The following is a 17191-nucleotide window of genomic DNA, read 5'->3' as shown; positions in this document are numbered from 1 at the left end:
CTATCTGGCCTATTCCTCCTCTTTTTTGGGGTCTTGCATTACTGAAAAGTAAGTAAATGTACATCCTCTTGCTGCACTAATGTGGATATACTTTTACATCCATTTAGTGTATGACTTAAGCTAAATGTAAAGGCAGACACCTTCTTTAATCAATGGTCAGACCTAATTCTTGGGATGTGGGTGAGACTAACTTTAGTGTCTACTGCCAGTTTGAGAGAAGTTGTCTTAAACTAGTAAGACTTGTGATGCTTCTGCCACACTGAGTGTAGGTTCAGGATTTGAACACTGACTATGTAACACTGATTACTTACAAATGAACCAAACATCATACGGATGCAATGGCATAAGTAAATAGTTGCAGCTGTTGTATAACGGGTCAGAGCAGTTAGTGTATTCTGCAAATGTGACATTATGGTCACGTTAAGGTAGTGGAAAATAGATTGTCTAATGGCAGACGTCATTCAATAGAGGTGATATGACCTGTTATCATCCTTTTAAGCTCTGAGTAGGTGCGTATTCAGTCACTTTTGAGTCTCGCAGCTGATGGGAATAGTTGAAAGTTCAGTACTTCAGCCAGAATGTTGTGACCACTGATATGATTGGATCAAAGTGGCTCTTGTTCAGTGGTTCACATTGATGTTTATGGGTGATAGAGGCAGAAACCCTGCACGTTCAACCCCAAACTGAGTATTTAGATATACACCTGCACACGAGGCTCTGGGCCAAGTGCTGGAAAATGGGATTAAATAGATAGTTAATTTTGACACAGACATGGGTTAAAGGGCCTCTTTCTGCGCTATAGATCTTTGACTGGGTGTTCTGCTGTTCAAGATGGTTGTTACCTGTGTGAATGAAATTACTTTCATCTCATCAGACTATGTTCACAGACCTTCAACATTTATTCCCAACTATTATGTACATAAATTTTGTATATGAACTCATACAAGGTTTGATCATATTGCATATTGAATATTGTAAACAGGGTATGTGAAGGACTTGGTGTCATACAATATCTCAAAGAACATGCTGTGTAAATATCATTTAACCAAGTCTACCAGCCTGTAAAACAACAGTTATGCTGATGCATGCACAATTATGTAGTGATTGCCAGGGATAACTGGAATGGCACAGAATGACAGTGGTCAAGCTTCAGATTGTTAGGAACTGTTGCAGTCAAGCTAGTATTTTAAACCATTTTTCAGGAATTGGTTTAGCCCAGTTGGTTGCTTTGCAATGCACAGCAATGCCAACAATGTGGTTTCAGTTCCTGCACTGGCTGAAGTTATCATGAAGGAGTCTTCTCAGCCTGTCCCCTTACCTGAGATGTGGTCACCCTAGTAAGCGAGCTTACATTATGGCGTGTCAGTAATTGGCCTAGACACTTGTTCTTATTTTAATGTTACCATGCAAATTTTCTTTATGTATCAACATGTTAGGATTAATGTAGAATAATTAGAAAAGAATTTTTGTTTCTAAGGCTTACCAAATATTGCAATCCTACAATCATACCAATGACAAAGCAAAAAACACTTGATAAAAATAATTGCTAGATGTTAAGTTTGGGAAAATTAAAGCCTACTTTTTCTCTTGAAACCCAGACTGTCAGCCATGGCTTGAAAATAACCTACACCTTGAATCCAAAGGTTAGGAGTTCACAATTCTGCTCCAGATGTTTGAGAACAAATATTGCTGATAGGGTAGTACCTAAAGGTACCACATGGTCAGGGGTGCTGTCCTTTTGAGTGAGATATGAAGCAGCTCTCCTTCCGCCTTTTGCCATTGCCGTCCCCTCTATCTGTTCTTCCGTTCCTGAGGTTGTGAAATTTCAAACGTACTTGCATGTTGGTGATTCTTTTTACAGAAAAGACATCACCTCAACTAGTAGATCCAAGGAAGGCAATAGCTGTGGTACTTCAAGTCAGTTCTGAAGAAGAATCATCGTCTATCTGTCTTTCATTCTCTCTTGCCACAAATGCTGCCAGACCTGCTGGGTTTCTCCAGCATTTTCTGTGTTTATATTCTGGCTTGTAATGGTTTAGCTTTCAATGACTACAGGTACGAATATGAGCCTTAAGTTGCAGTCAGTGTTATACCCTCTTTGCTGGGATGGTTGGAGGCACTGGGGAGTGCAGAGAAATTTCCTTGGTTGTGCTGGTTTTTGTTCACTCAGGGCTGGTGGATTTGTTTGTCTCCACCCCTATGTTGTGATATTAATAACACTGAGATTACATTTATAAACACGGTTATGTAACATATCAATTACAGCAAGGAATTCAGGTCTCACAGTAACATGCAGTGTTATTAATGAGAATTTATTTGCGGCTGGATGCTGGTGTTTTACATCCAGAATGTGGATTTGATGCATGAAGCTAACTGTTCTGGATGGCCACATGCTCTGGACAGGAATACATCAATCCATCCCTACAACTGAATTGAAAGTGACCTCAATTACTGAAATATCAAACCTTTAACTTCATTCCTTCCAGCACACGGAACTCTGGAAAATGCATGCGACCCAACAGCTCAATATGTCTGATTGAGGATATCATGTAACATGAAGGCTTTTACTGTTGTGTTTGCTGACCTGCATTGATTAAGCAATGGCTTACTTTTAAAAAGCTCTGTCCCGTGTTCACTCCATGGCCTTATCTCTCCCTTACTCTACAACATTCTCCTCGAGCCCGTAACCCTCAGATGGACAACTTTTTCATCCTGGCCTCTGCAGTATTTCCAATTATAATTGCTTCAGCCCTGGTCCGTATGTATTCAGTTGCCTAAGTCCACAAGCTCTCTCTCTGCCTCTCTTCCTCATTTTCCTCCTTTTAAGACATTTCTTGAACCCTGTCTCCTTAATGGAGTTCTTCACTTAGTGTCACATTTTCTTTTACAACATTCCTGTGGGGTGAGTTTGGATGTTTCACTACATTAAAGGTGCCATATAAATTTATTAGAATGTATGGTTACATAATCATGGAATGTTTGCAACATAGAATGAAGCCATTCAGCCTTTTGTGTCTGTACAAGCTCTCTGTGCAACGGTGAATGACGCCATTTGCCTTTCCTATCTGTGCATCATTGAATGAGATCATTCATGTCCATGCCAGCTCTCTGCAAGAGCATCCTGTCCAGTTCCACCACCTCAGCTTTTCTCTGTAGCCCTATCATTTTGTTCCAACTAGCTAATACTGCAACTCACTTCTGAAAGCCTCGATTTACTTTGCTTCCACCACAGGTAGTACATTTCAGATTCCTAATCATTCCCTGTTTATAAAATGTTTCTCCCAAAAATCACTGAAGCTTCTCCCTAAATCAGCGTTCTCTGATCCTTGACTCTTCCAGCAATGTTATTGTATCCTTGAAGATCATGCTGGAACATGTGGGGCAGAAATACTAAATGGTTCTTACAATAAGTTGTGGTCTACACAAAGAATGACTCATCAGAATTTACAAAAACGGGTTTACAAAATATTTTCTTTCCAACAACACCACTTAAAGTCATCATTATATTACTGTCCAAGACAATGACAGTCTTTTATTTTGATAAGTGCTGGATGTTTGGCGTAAGTTTTACATGTTTTTGTTTGTTTGTATGGCCCGCACCAACATAAAAATTGCTCATATTTTGTTGGATCGATTGCTTGTTCAGGCAGTGCTCAAAGCACTTTGTCTCACTGAAGTTAAGTGAGCTTCAGAACAGAGTCACACAAGCGTTACCATGTAGACGGAGGCCATTCAACCCACTGTACCTGCACCTGCCCTTCAAACCCCATCATCATTACCAAGTGTCAATTTGCTTTCTTGTGACACTCTTTGTATATTATTTTCATGCAAAATGATCATCCGATGCCCTCCTGAAAGCTCCAGTAAAACTGCCTCCACCAATTTCCAGGCAGTGCATTACCTACCTCAACTATATTCCTGCCTATCTTTTCATGCCACCCTTGTTTCTTTGCAAATCACTTTAAATCTGTGCCCTCTTGTTCCTTTTACAAGCTCTGCAGTCTCTCTCCAGCCTGTGTCAAGTGTGTAATGACCTCCAAAGTGCTTCACGGCCAAAAAGGTACTGTTTGAGATGCAATCGCTTAGAAATCCGCCTGCCACCATGTGCACAGCGAGGCCCCAAATTTTTAAGAAAATTCACCCAGATATTCTCTTTCAGTGACCTTGGATAAACATCATACAAGACATGAGAGAGAACTACTCTCTCTTCTCCAAAACGGCTTCCAGGGGAATCCACTGAAGAAGACAGAAGTGGGGGGGCTAAGGTTAATGTTTTATCCAAGATGCGACACCCACCAGTGAAGTTAAAGTGGCCCTATTCCTGCCAGAGGACCATAGGGTTGTAGCAATAAAATGTCAGCGAGGGACCATGGGGTGGAAATGAAGGCCACAAGCTTCCAGTCCAAGATGGCAGTTCAGTAGGGCTCTTGTGCTGGACCCTGTTCGTTCCAACCACTCTTTCTTTCTCTGTTTCTTTTTCTATTTCTGTCTCTTTTTTAAACTTGCCTTTTCCTGAGCTTGGACAGCGTTGGTGGTGGCAAGAGCCCAGGGCACGGACCTCAGGCAGGCCCAGCAGGGAGGATAGTCAGCCCAGCAGGGAGGAGAAGGGGAATCGGTGACTGCTACATCAGCAAAGGCAACATCAGCGAGGTAGACCCCACAGTGAAAAACGGCACCTCAGCATCGATGAGTTCTTCGTCGGTTGGGTCCAGCAACATTGATGAGGTGGGCCCAGTGGCGAGAGATGAGACTCTGAGGTTGGGTCGGTCTGGCACAAGCAGCGGTGAAGTGGTGACAGGAGCATTGGTTCAGCAGCAAAGATGGTGGCTGTGGATCAGCAATTTTGCTGGTTGGGTCAAGGGTAGACAGCGGTGGAGGGATGGAGTCACACGCATCATTGATGGTGATGAGCTGGCTTAGTTGGTGGAGTCTCCTCAAGCTGTATTTTCATTTTCTTACTGTTGGGTTATTCAGCATGATGCCATATTGTAGTGACAAATGAAAGCTTTTCACTGTATTTTGTTGTATTCTTACTGTAAAGTATGCCTGACAATAAAATCAAAAAGCTACAGGAGTGACGGCACTGCCAGAGCTGGCTCTGCACCAACACAACAATTAAGTAATTAGCTGGAGATGGACCTGAAGAGGCTCCTCTGCCCTGGGAATCCAAGCTGCAGTTTGTCACCTCTAACCTGAGCGTAGGATCCCATCTCTTGCTATCTCAAAGTGATAAGAGTGTTGTTACTCAGATTGGAAGCCTGTGATCCAGCGGTGTTCTGCAGGGATCAGTGTTAGGTCTGCTATGGTCTGTCATTTACATACAGGATTTGGATAAGAATATAGGAAGCACAGTTAGTACGTTTGCGGATGATTGGTATAGTAGACAGTGAAAAAAGTTAACTAAGATTACTAAGGATTTGAGTTTTATGGAGAAGCTGGATAGTCTGGGACTTTATTCACTGGAGTGTAGGAGGTTGAGGGATGATCTTATAGAAGTTTATAAAATCATGAGGGGCATAGATAAGGTAAATAGCAAAGGTGTAGGGTAGGCTAGTCCAAAACTAGATGACGCAGGTTTAAGGGTGAGATGAGAAAGATTTAAAAGGGACTCGAGGGGCAACTTTTTCAAACTGAGGGTGGTTCATGTGTGGAATGAGCTGCCAGAAGAAGTGGCAGAGGTGAGTGCAAATACAACATTTAAAAGACATTTGGACAGGTATATGGATAGGAGAGGTTTAGAGGGATATGGGCCTAACACAGACAAATGGAATTAGTTCAGTTTGGGAACCTGGTCAACAGGGATCAGTTGGGCCTAAGGGTCTGTTTCCATGCTGTATAACTCTATGACTCTATCAATTGTAAAACAAGTGGATTTATTCACTCATTCTACGAGGTGACTGCCCCTTTCAAGGCAAGCATGTGATGCTTAAGCAGGGTCGCATCAGATCTACAGAGGTTCTGTCAGCTCTATGAGGCTTTAATGTTGCTTGTTCAGAAATGTTTAATGCAGGCCTCACACGTTCTGCATTCAAGTACAGAGCCTGTAAGGCAGGAGTTAAGATCCTGTGTAAATGCCTGCACTGCTGCAATAAACAGGCACCTACAACAATCTGATCCACACCATCAGCTGCAGCTGTCAGAGCACAATCTCACCCTCAATAACTCTATCGACACTCCCAGAAACAGAGTGACAGGAAGGGAGCATGCCCTGTCTGATCCACTGTTATAAACTGAAAGGAAAGCTCCTTCTACACCGTCCCCCATCAAACAATCCCAGTACAGGGACAGCCCGGGGTTAGATACAGGGTAAAGCTATTTCAACACTGTCCCCATCAAACACAGCCAGGACAGGGACAGCGTGGGGTTAGATACACAGTAAAATTTCCTCTGCATTGTCACCTTCCAACACACCCGATACAAGGACAGCACAAGGGATGGATACAAAGTAAGGCTTTCTCTTGTGCTCCTGAGATGCTGCTTGGCCTGCTGTGTTCATCCAGCCTCACATTTTATTATCAAGGCTTTCTCTACACTGATCTCACCAAACAGTCCCAGGACAGGGACAGCATGGGGTTTGAAATAGAGTGAAGATGCTTCTACTCTCTAAGGGTTTGGAGCAGATTTGAGGTTTACATAAAGCAAATCAGCCAGAGGGTCACCTATCTCTGGACTCATAGCAGAAGCAGCGACGCAGACTAGAAAGGACGGCCCTTCTGCAAGTCGAACCAAAACTGTGGATACGCTACATAGATGACACTTTTGTCATCATTAAACGGACCAAACTAGAGGCGACACACGAACTTATAAACAACACCCTCACTGGAATAAAATTTACCAGAGAGGAGGAGAAGAACAAACAGCTCCCATTCCTGGACGTCATGGCAGAGCGCAAGACAAATGGGGAATAGCAAACAAAAGTACACTGAAATTTACACACAGACCAGGTACTGAACTTCAACAGTAATCATCCCAGCACACACAAAGCTGTGTGCGAACGCTATTTAAACGGGCCACACACTGCAGCAACATAGAACTACGCCAAGAGGAAGAATACCTCTTCCAGATTTTCAAGGATAATGGATATCCAGAAAACTGGGTCAGAAGATGCCTGCATGAACAACATCAGGAAGATACTACACGCCCCGACACACTCATCACACCAGGAACACGTCAGAACTCACCACAAGACTTCTACAACCGCTGGGCAGCAGAGTGACACACAAGCCCACATCAACCCTATGACAAGTGCTCACCAGAACTAAAGACCCACTCCCCGCCATGGACAGGACCAATGTCATCTACAAGATCCCTACAGAGACTGTGAGAAACACTACATCGGACAAACAGGAAGGAAACTAACGACAAGAATACATGAGCACCAACTGGCTACAAAAAGACATGACCAATACTCACTCATCTCAATCCACATGGACAAGGAGAACCACAACTTCGACTGGGACAACACCAAGATCCTGGGACAGGCTAGGCAGAGACAGGTATGGAAATTCCCAGAAGCCTGACCCTCCACAAAGCATACTATTAATAAACACATTGAACTTGACCCCACATACATTTCACTATGAAGGAAAGCCAGAAGTGAGGCAATCCATCTCAACCAACCCCAGAGTTTAAAAACCCAGGCAAGAGAAGACATTGATGCTTCATCGGAGGCTTCACTGAGGATGTTACCCAGCAGGGTAACGAAACGTCTAAGAAACAAGGAACCAGCATGGTGAGCCAACCAACCTCAATGCTTCTACTCTCTTAAATACAAAGTCAAAAAATAATTAAACAGCCCCTGTTGGGGCGCTGTATCAAAAAACGCACAAGTTAACAGTTGAGTGGAACCTTTCCATCTGTTAGATCACAGGGATACAAATCATGTCTAGAGCAGATTTTAAGTCCACTAATTTATTCCTCATTTACATACATGTAAATCAATTGTAATTAAAACAGTACTCAGGGATCCCATTCTATGTTGCATAAGATGCCTTTTTCTATCTGATCACAGGATGTGTTTTGGTGCCTATCTCATCCCAAAGGGTAATTCAGTTTAGAGTCACGTGTCAGCCAGCAGATTTCCTTCCCTAAACGACATTAGTGATCTAGTCGGGTTTTTTTAAACAACAATTGAAAATATTGCATAATCAGCATTACACTAGCTTTTAATTCGAGGTTTTTATTTGATTGAATCTGTCACTGTGAAATTTGAATGCACGTCCCAGAACATTAGCCTAGGATTCTGGATTATAAGTGGTACTATCTCTATACATCCACTTCCCCACGTACGTCCTTAAACTGGAGTTACCAGTGATAGCTGGCAAATTCCTCACTCAGTCTGAAAGGAAGGACCTTAATGCTAACAGCTACCTTTAAACTCTAACTCTGATCCCCCGACTGTGAATCTTAACCATAACCCCAACTCCAAGCTCTAACACTGACTCCTAATCCCAAGTGCCAACTTCCATCCCAATGCCAATTCTAATCTTAACTACTAAACTGGATGATACCTATACTAGTGCGAGATAGAACACAGAACATTGAACAAAAAGTGCTGCATAGTACAGGACCTTCGGCCTACAATGTTGTGCCTACCAACATCAATCTACCCTGCATATCCTACATTCTACTATCCTCCATGTGCCTATCCAAGAGTCATTTAAAAGTCTCGAAAGTATCTGACTCCACTACCACTGTCGGCAGCGCATTCCACACACCCACCACTCTCTGTGTGAAGAACATACCTCTGACATCTCCCCTACACCTTCCTCCAATCACCTTAAAATTATGCACCCTCATTGTAGTCATTTCAGCCCTGGGAAAAAGTATCTGACTATCCACTCTATCAATGCCTCTCATCATCTTGTAAACCTCTATCAAGTCACGTCTCATCCTTCTTCGCTCCAATGGAAAAAAGCTCTAGCTCCCTCAACCTTTCCTCAAAAGACCTGCCCTCCAGTCAAGGCAACATCCTGGTAATTCTCCTCTGCACCCTCTCTAAAGCTTCCACATCCTTCCTATAATGAGGTGACCAGAACTGATCACAATATTCCAAGTGTAGCCTAACCTATAGAGCTGCAGCATAACCTCATGGCTCTTAAACTCAATTTCCCTGCCAATGAAAGCCAAAATGAAACATAGCAGTAAGATACCACTGTGTTAAGCTCAGATCTGTGTAATCAATTGATGCCTGCTGAAAGAGAGTCACTGGACTTGAAACTAAAGGTGCTGCCAGACCTGCTGAGTTTCTTCAGCTGTTTCTGTTTTTGCATTGCCAGGTCTTGCTGCATTTGAACCTGGACTGCTTCAGTGTTTGAGGAGTGGCGAATGGTGCTGAACATGAATGAACATCCCCACTTCTGAGTTGGTGCTTGAGGGAAGGTCTTTGAAGAAGCATCTGAAGATGGTTGAACCTAGGACACCGAAATAACTCCACAGAGGACGGGATCCTGTCACCAAGCCACCCTTTATTTATGTGCGCACAGCACCTGACACTGATCCGGCTTCCTCAGAGCGAACAAAACCCCTGACACTCCTGTTCATATCTGTCAGCCAGGGCTCCCTGATTGGACCAGATTAACAGCCCAAATCAGGATGCCTATTTAGGTGATATTGCTACAATCCTTGCAGACCACCCCCACCATCCCACTGCCGAGAAACTGCTTCAGAGCTGTCCTCCAACTACCACAACCATCTTCCTACGTGCCAGGTATGACACTAGCCACCAGCGAGTTTGCCCCTGATACCCATTCACTCCAGTTTTGCTAGATCTCCCTGATGCCTCACTCAGTCCCAATGCGGCCTTGATGTCAAAGGCTGTCATTCTCACGTCACCTTTGAGATTCAGCTGTTTTATCTGATCCCTTACACTCCTGGTTTCAGCCCGAGAGCCCTCTGTATCTGTACGCTGAAAACCTCAAGGACAGGATCAACATTGCCAGTGGAAAGCAGAGAATCGGCTGGGTTGTCAAGGCTGTCGCCAGGCTGACTCATAACCTTCACAAGTGAGTGACTGGTCACTTCATGCCATCACCAATATTTGTGTTAACAGCTGACAAGCCACACTGTGCAAAGAATACAAAATAGACACCAGCTTCCGAAAGCCTCTACGATGGTATTTCTGGGTGAAGTCCACAGCAGCATCCTGGACATTAATTAACAGTTGATTGGTACAACAGGGCAAAAGGGCTATTGTAGAATCTCTGCCTCTGCGCACAGAGGAAGGTGGAGGAGAGAGGGTGTAGAGATAGATCAGAGAATGAAAGGTCAGATCAGTGAGTTTCAGTGGTGAGGAAACCATTGGAGAAAATAGTGAAAGGGAAATTGACTCTCCATTTAGAGAGCCAAGGCTTGATCAGGGATAGTCAGTATGGCTTTGTCAGGAGGTGGTCATAATGAACTTGATTACATTGTTTGAGGAGGAGGGAGTGTGTAGATGAGGGTAAGGTTGCTGATGTAGTTTATATGGGTTTCAGCCAGACCTTTGAGAAAGTCCTACATGGGAAACTGGTAAAGAAGTTAAAAGCTCGTGGGATCCAAGGGAAGGTTGGATCCAACCTTGGTTTAGTGACAGGAGAGTTAATGGGAGCTGCAGGTGCTAGAGAATCCGAGATAACAAAGTGTAGAGCTGGATGAACACAGCAGGCCAAGCAACATCTTAGGAGCACAAAAGCTGATGTTTCGGGCCTAGATAGGAGAGTAAGGGTAGTGATGGAAGGCTGTTTGCGTGACTGGAGCCCAGTGTGCAGTGGTGTAGTCCTTTATTGGGTCTCTTGTTGTTTGTAATATTCATCAGTGATGAGAATGTAGGTAGGTAAGTTTGTGGATGACACAAAGATTTCTCGAGTGGGTGACAGTGAGAGCAAAGGTCTTAGGTTACAGGAGGATATAAACAGGTTGGTCAGATGGGCAGATTGGTAGCAGATGGAATTTAACCCTGATAAATGTGAGGAAGAAGGAACAAGAGAGCACTCAATGAATGGCAGGACAGTAGGAAGCCCAGAGGAACAGAGGGATCTTGGTGTACTTGTCCACAAATCCCTGAAGGCAGCACGATAATAGGGTAGTTAAGAAAGCATATGGGACATATGGTTTTAGTAGTCGTGGAATTGATTTTAAGAGCAGGGAGACGATGGTGGAACTGTACAGAGCTTTGGATTGACCACAGCTGGAATAGTCTGGTCACTGCACCACAGAAAAGATGGGATTGCACTGGACGGGGTGCAGAGGAGATTTGCCAGGCTGTTGTCTGGGATGGAGCATCTTAGCGATGTAGAGAGGCTGGATAAGCTCGGGTTGTTTTATTTGGAGCAGAGAAGGTTGGACAGGACCTGATAGAGGTTATGGGCCAAGGGTAGAGAGAGAACAGTCAAAGCATCAGTAACAAGGAGACACACTTCTAAAGTGAAAGGCAGAAGATTGAGAGTGACTTGAGGAAACCCTTTCATCTCTGGAGGGGGTCTGGAATGCACTGCCTGGGAGGTTAGCTGAGACAAGAAACCTCGTAACCTTTATGGATGAGCACTGGAAGTGACATATCATTCAAGAGAATGGGCACAGTGTGGGAAAGAGGGACTGGAGTAGGGAGCGTGTATTTCTGACAGTAAAGGTTCAATGGGCTGAAGGTCCTCTTCTGTACTGAGTGATTCTATGATTCTTTGCTGCTACTGAGCTTCAGTGAAGAATGTGAATGTTTAAAGTGATGAATGAAACGCCAATGAAGACCCCCCTCCACTGGATGGTGCTAAATTTCTTAAGCTCCTGCTCTGTAAATTATTTCTGGCTGCAGTATTTATACTCTGGCCCAGTTCAGTTTCTGGCTGACCTTAGACCCAGGGTATTGATTGTGGGGGACTCAGCAACGTTAATGCCATTGAACATTAAAGGGAGATGATTAGATTGTTTCTTCTTGGAGACAGTTGTTGCCTGGCATTTGTGTGGCAGGAATGTCACTTGTGGCACGGTGGCTCATTGGTTAGCACTGCTGCCTCACAGCACCAGGGACCCGAGTTCAATCCCACCCTCAGGTGACTGTCTGTGTGGAGTTTGCACATTCTCCCCGTGTCTGTGTGGGTTTCCTCCAGATGCTCCAGTTTCATCCCACAGTCCAAAGAAGTGCAGGTTAGGGTGGGTTGGTTGGTGGAATTATCCATAGCGTCTAGGGATGCCTAGGCTAGGTGAGTTAGCCATGGGAATGCAGGGGGGTGGGTTTGGGTGTGATACTGTTTGGAGGAGTGGTACGGGCTGAATGGCTGGCTTCCAAACTTCAGGGATTCTGATTCTTCACTGGCACAAACCTAGGTATCATCCAGCTCTTCTTAATGAGAGCACAGACTGGTTACCCTGAGTCATTATAACCAGAGACCACAGTCTACGAGTAAATGGAAAGCTATTCACAGCTGAGAATGAGGAAGAATTTCTTCACTCAGAAAGTTGTCAACCCGTGGAATTCTCTCACAGGAAGCCATTGGGATCAGCTTGTTAGATATGGTCAAGGGGGAGCTGGACATGGCCCTTGCGGCTAATGGGATTATGGGGAGAGGGCGGGAATGGGATACTGATCATGATCAGCCATGATCGTACTGAATGTAGTGCAGGCTTGAAGTGCTGAATGGCTTCCTACTGCACCAATGCTTAGATGTTTCTATGCGCTTAACATAGAGGGTCATGCAGCTATCGTTTCTCTAGTCTGTTACATCAATAGAAGAAAGCACACGTTAATAAATAGTCCTATGTGATGAGATAAGCAACAATCTCCGGACTAGACCCTGCACTTTGATACATGAGCAGTCTGAGTCAACCCAGTGTGGAGCTGGAGGAACAGAGCAGGTCAGGTGGCATCAGAGGAGCAGGAAAGTCGACCTTTCGGGTTTACACCCTTCAAGCAGTCTGCATTGGTTCCAGATCTATACACACTTCCCCAAGAGCTTACACACATTTGCATGGGTGCGTGACTTGATGGAGAAACATGAGCCTGTCTCTTATCCCAAAGGCACAGCAGATACAGACATTGCGGAAGGACTCCTCACAGACAGGGAAATGCTGTGAAAATCCTTCATCTGCTCCTGGCTGTTAAAATATCCTGTAGCAGTCTGACCTGGCCATGGCAAGGGTTTCCCTTTCACACTCAGGACGTGTAGACTGTTATCTGCACTCAGTATCCAAACAAAGGTGAACTCAATTGTTAGCAAGACCTCTGAGCTCCCACAGCATGATGGGTAAATAATCAGAATTTCCGCTCCTGGCTCCTGGCCCAACTTAGTAAGCAAGTGCAGAATTAGCTCCAATAGAGCTGGGGAAAGAATGACTTTCATTGATGTGGTGCCTCTCATGACCTGAGGGTGACCTGAAGAGTTTTACAGCCTTTTTGAAAGTGTCATTTTAATTGTGAAAACAAAACAGGCTATTGGCGCAGAGCGAGCTGTCTCAAGCTGCACCGATAACCTGGTGAAGTGATGTTGGATAAGGGTCAATATTGACCATGACACCAAGGACAGTCCAATGTTGCAACACTGACTGGAGTCGAAGGCATTTCATTAACTGCAAAGCATTTGGAAGCTTCTGAGTAAATGAAAGGTGATGCTAATTCATTCTGAAAGCTTTGTGTTTGTGTACAAGATATTGGGTTAATTTTTAAGTGAGCTTTTTGTTAGATTTGTAATGTGTTCGCAATCGTGCAAAACAGACAGGGATGTCTGTTCTCAGAAATGTCAACGGCCAATCTCTAGGTGTCCTATTTACTTTAGGCATCATTTCATATTTCCAGATAAACACCTGAAATGTAAGAATGAGAGAGGCTTCAAATGCTAGAATTGTCAGCAAATGGCCATCAATCATTGTCAGCCCCTGCCTGTTCAGATCAAAGCTGTCTGCCTGCACAGGGTCATTGTATGAACTGGTTTCTGGACCACTTTCCATCTTCAAAACCTACTCCAACCCTCCCTCCACCTTACTACACCCCCAAATCTACCCCCCAACACTCTATCCCTCATATGCCCCCTCAATAACACCCCCTCAGATTCCCCAACACTCCTTTCCTTGCACTCGGCTCTAACATTCTCACCCAATAATCCTCCAGCTAGTGCTCTGCTCCCCACACTTTACACCTCAACACTCCTTTCCCCATACTTTAGCCTCACCCCCTGCAACACTCCCTTCCTCGCAGATGCCCCCGACAGCATGGGAGTGAGGGTTTGGGAGACACATCAGCCGTGTGCTTGGGGAATCAGAGATGAGGCTGAAGCCGCTCACAGAGAAACTCTAGTTCCTACATTCAATGGCTCATTCCCTTGTCTTAGAAAGAAAGGGGAGGCATAGAATAGAGGGTGTCAAAGGCTGGAAGGCCCCTTGAGGCTGGTGATGGGAATTGGGAAGCGGGGGCCCAGAGGGAGGAGGGAACGTAGTTTGAGAAACTGGGAGACATTAACAGACTAAGTGTGTTTCAGGTACAGTGGTCTATGGAGAGGAGAAAGTTAACTGTTCAGGTCAATGCTCTTTCATCAGAATGTAAGAACTAGGAGTAGGAGTAGGCCATTTGGCCCCTCAGGCCTGTCCTGCTATTTAACTCCTCTTTCATGCCGAAACCTCAAGCACTCAACTCCTCAATTTTTCAAAAGTCTGTTGTGGTTGGTTGGCTCGCCGAGCTGGTTCGCTGTTCCGCAGATGTCTCATTGCCCTGTGGGTAACATCATCAGCGCAGCCTCCAATGAAGCGCTGTTGTGTTTTCTCGCCTGTTATTTAAACTCTGTGTCCGTTGAGCTGAGGAAAACCACCAGTTCGATTGGGACAACACCAGGAATCCGGGACAGGCCAAGCAGAGATAAGCACGGGAATTCCTAGGACCCTGGCTCTCCGCTAAGAAAGCCGTCAACAAACCCCTACAGCTAGACCCCATATACACTTCATTGCGAAGGAAAACTGTGGTAAATGAGGTAATCCAGCTCAAAGGACACCAAAATAACATGCAGGAAAACACAACGGCGCTTCATCGGAGGCTGCGCTGATGATGTCACCCATCAGGGTAATAGAACGTCTGCAGAACAACCAATCAGCTCAGCGAGCCAACCAACCACAACCCGAGCTACAAATCTACTCAAAAGCCCTTTCTTTAAGTGCTTTGAGTGATCTGTGGTACTGTGTATGGAAGGGCAGAGAATTCCATGTGTTCAATAAGTATTCAATAATCTGCAAGTGATCTTGGGGTTCAAGCCCACAGCTCCCTGAAAGCGGCCTTGCAAATTGATAGGGAGGTAAAGAAGGCACATGGCCTGCTTGCCTTTATTGGTCAGGAAATTGAGTACGAGAGTCAGGATGCCATGCTGCACCTTTGGTTAGGCCACACTTAGAGTATTGCATTCGGTTCGGGTCACCACATTACAGGAAAAATGTGGAGACTTTGGAGATGGTGCAGAAGAGCTTTAACCAGAATGCTGCCTGGAATAGAGGGTATGGGCTATAAGGGAGAGGCTAGAAAAACTCCAGATTGTTTTCTCTGGAGCAGCAGAGGCTGAGGGGAGTGTTGATAGAAGTCTATAGAATTATGGGATGCATGGATAGGGTTGATGGCCAGAATCTTTTTGCCAGAGCTGAAATTTCCTCTACCAAGGGGCATGCATTTAGGGTGAGAGAGGGAAAGTTCAAAGGAGAAAAGAGGAGAAGAGAGGAGGAGGTTTTTTCCACAGGAATTTGGAACACACTACAAGGCCAAGTGGTGGAGGCAGATACGATAGGGACATTTAACGGATTTTTACATAAACACATGAATGTGCAAGGAATGGAGGGATATGGACCACGGAATGAAGGGATTAGTTTAATTTGGTGTCATATTTGGCACAACATTCTGGATCGAAGGCCCCATTCCTCTGCCATACTGTTCTACGTTCTACGTTGTAATACTGTTTGAAAGAAGAAATGCTTTCATGTTTAAATGAGTATCACCTTATTCTGTAACAATGTCCTCTAGCTTGAGATCCTCTCATGAATGAAAACAACTTCTCAACATTTACCCTGTCAAACCCCTCCTCGGGATCCAGTGTGGGGCTGGGGGAACACAGCAGGGTCCTGACCCAAAATGTCAGGCATCTTACTCCTCTGATGCTGCCTGGCCTACTGTGTTCATCCAGCTCCACACTGTGTTATCTCTGACTCCAACATTGGCAGGTTTTACTATCTCCTCAGGATCCTGCATGTTTCAATTAGATCAGGCATCATTCTGCTAAATTCTCATGAATAAAGATCTGACCTGTTTATCTGTTCTGGATAAGTTAGCCCACTTCATCCCAGTTAGCCTCAAGACTCTCTTTTAAACTGCGTCCAGTGCCAGTCCTTTGTCCTATGCAGGGAACAAAACTTGTGCATTGTCAGTGCAGCCTTAGTCACACTCTGTGTAGTTGTTACAAAACTCCCCTTTCATCAGAACTGCTTCAAGATGCAGAGATACCTACTCCTGAACCCAATTTGCCCTGACAAAACCTGTACAGCCACACAGAAATGACCAGTCTGCATATGGCCCTATTTACTTCAATATCTCCAGAGTGATAAGGAGGTTAATAACAGCATTGGCTGCTGCCTGGCAACACAGCACTAATTCTAGATGATTAAATATTGACTTTACTTGACTAAACTTGACGTCACAAAATGACTGACTGGTCAGGAACCTGGGCACAGCCCAGGTTGTTATCACAGCACTACCCCAGTAACAAGCGGCATTACGCATGGATATGCATATCCAACTGAATGCACAAATTCTGCAAATTCACCCATCGGTTTGGATTCGGAAAATCCAACAAGCAATTACTCCAACTTGTTCATGTTTTGGTTCAGGATAGAGCGCAGGATGATTTCATAGACCAGGTGTGTTAGGAAAGTACATTAATGCCTGTGTGCACTAGAGATAGAGAGCAAACAGAGTAGGCTAACCCTGAAATCATGCTGGGACATTCACAGAGAGGCTCAAAGTCACATGGTGCAATGTTTGAGTGGTAAGTGGGAACTAAAAAGTCTCCTTGTATTTGCTGATAGGCTGAATAGCCTCCATCTGCTCTGTGGGGATTCTATGGTTTGTTGACAAGAGAGGTGACCTGATCGAGGTGTACAAGGTAATGAGAGACATGGATAGAGTCGATAGCCACAGACTTTTCCCCAGGGCAGGATTGACTGCCACGAGGGGTCATAGTTTTAAGGTGTTAGGAGG

This window comes from Stegostoma tigrinum, chromosome 36 (assembly GCF_030684315.1).
Source record: "Stegostoma tigrinum isolate sSteTig4 chromosome 36, sSteTig4.hap1, whole genome shotgun sequence".
In the NCBI taxonomy this organism is placed as follows: Eukaryota; Metazoa; Chordata; class Chondrichthyes; order Orectolobiformes; family Stegostomatidae; genus Stegostoma; species Stegostoma tigrinum.
This window is presented reverse-complemented; position numbering follows the sequence as displayed.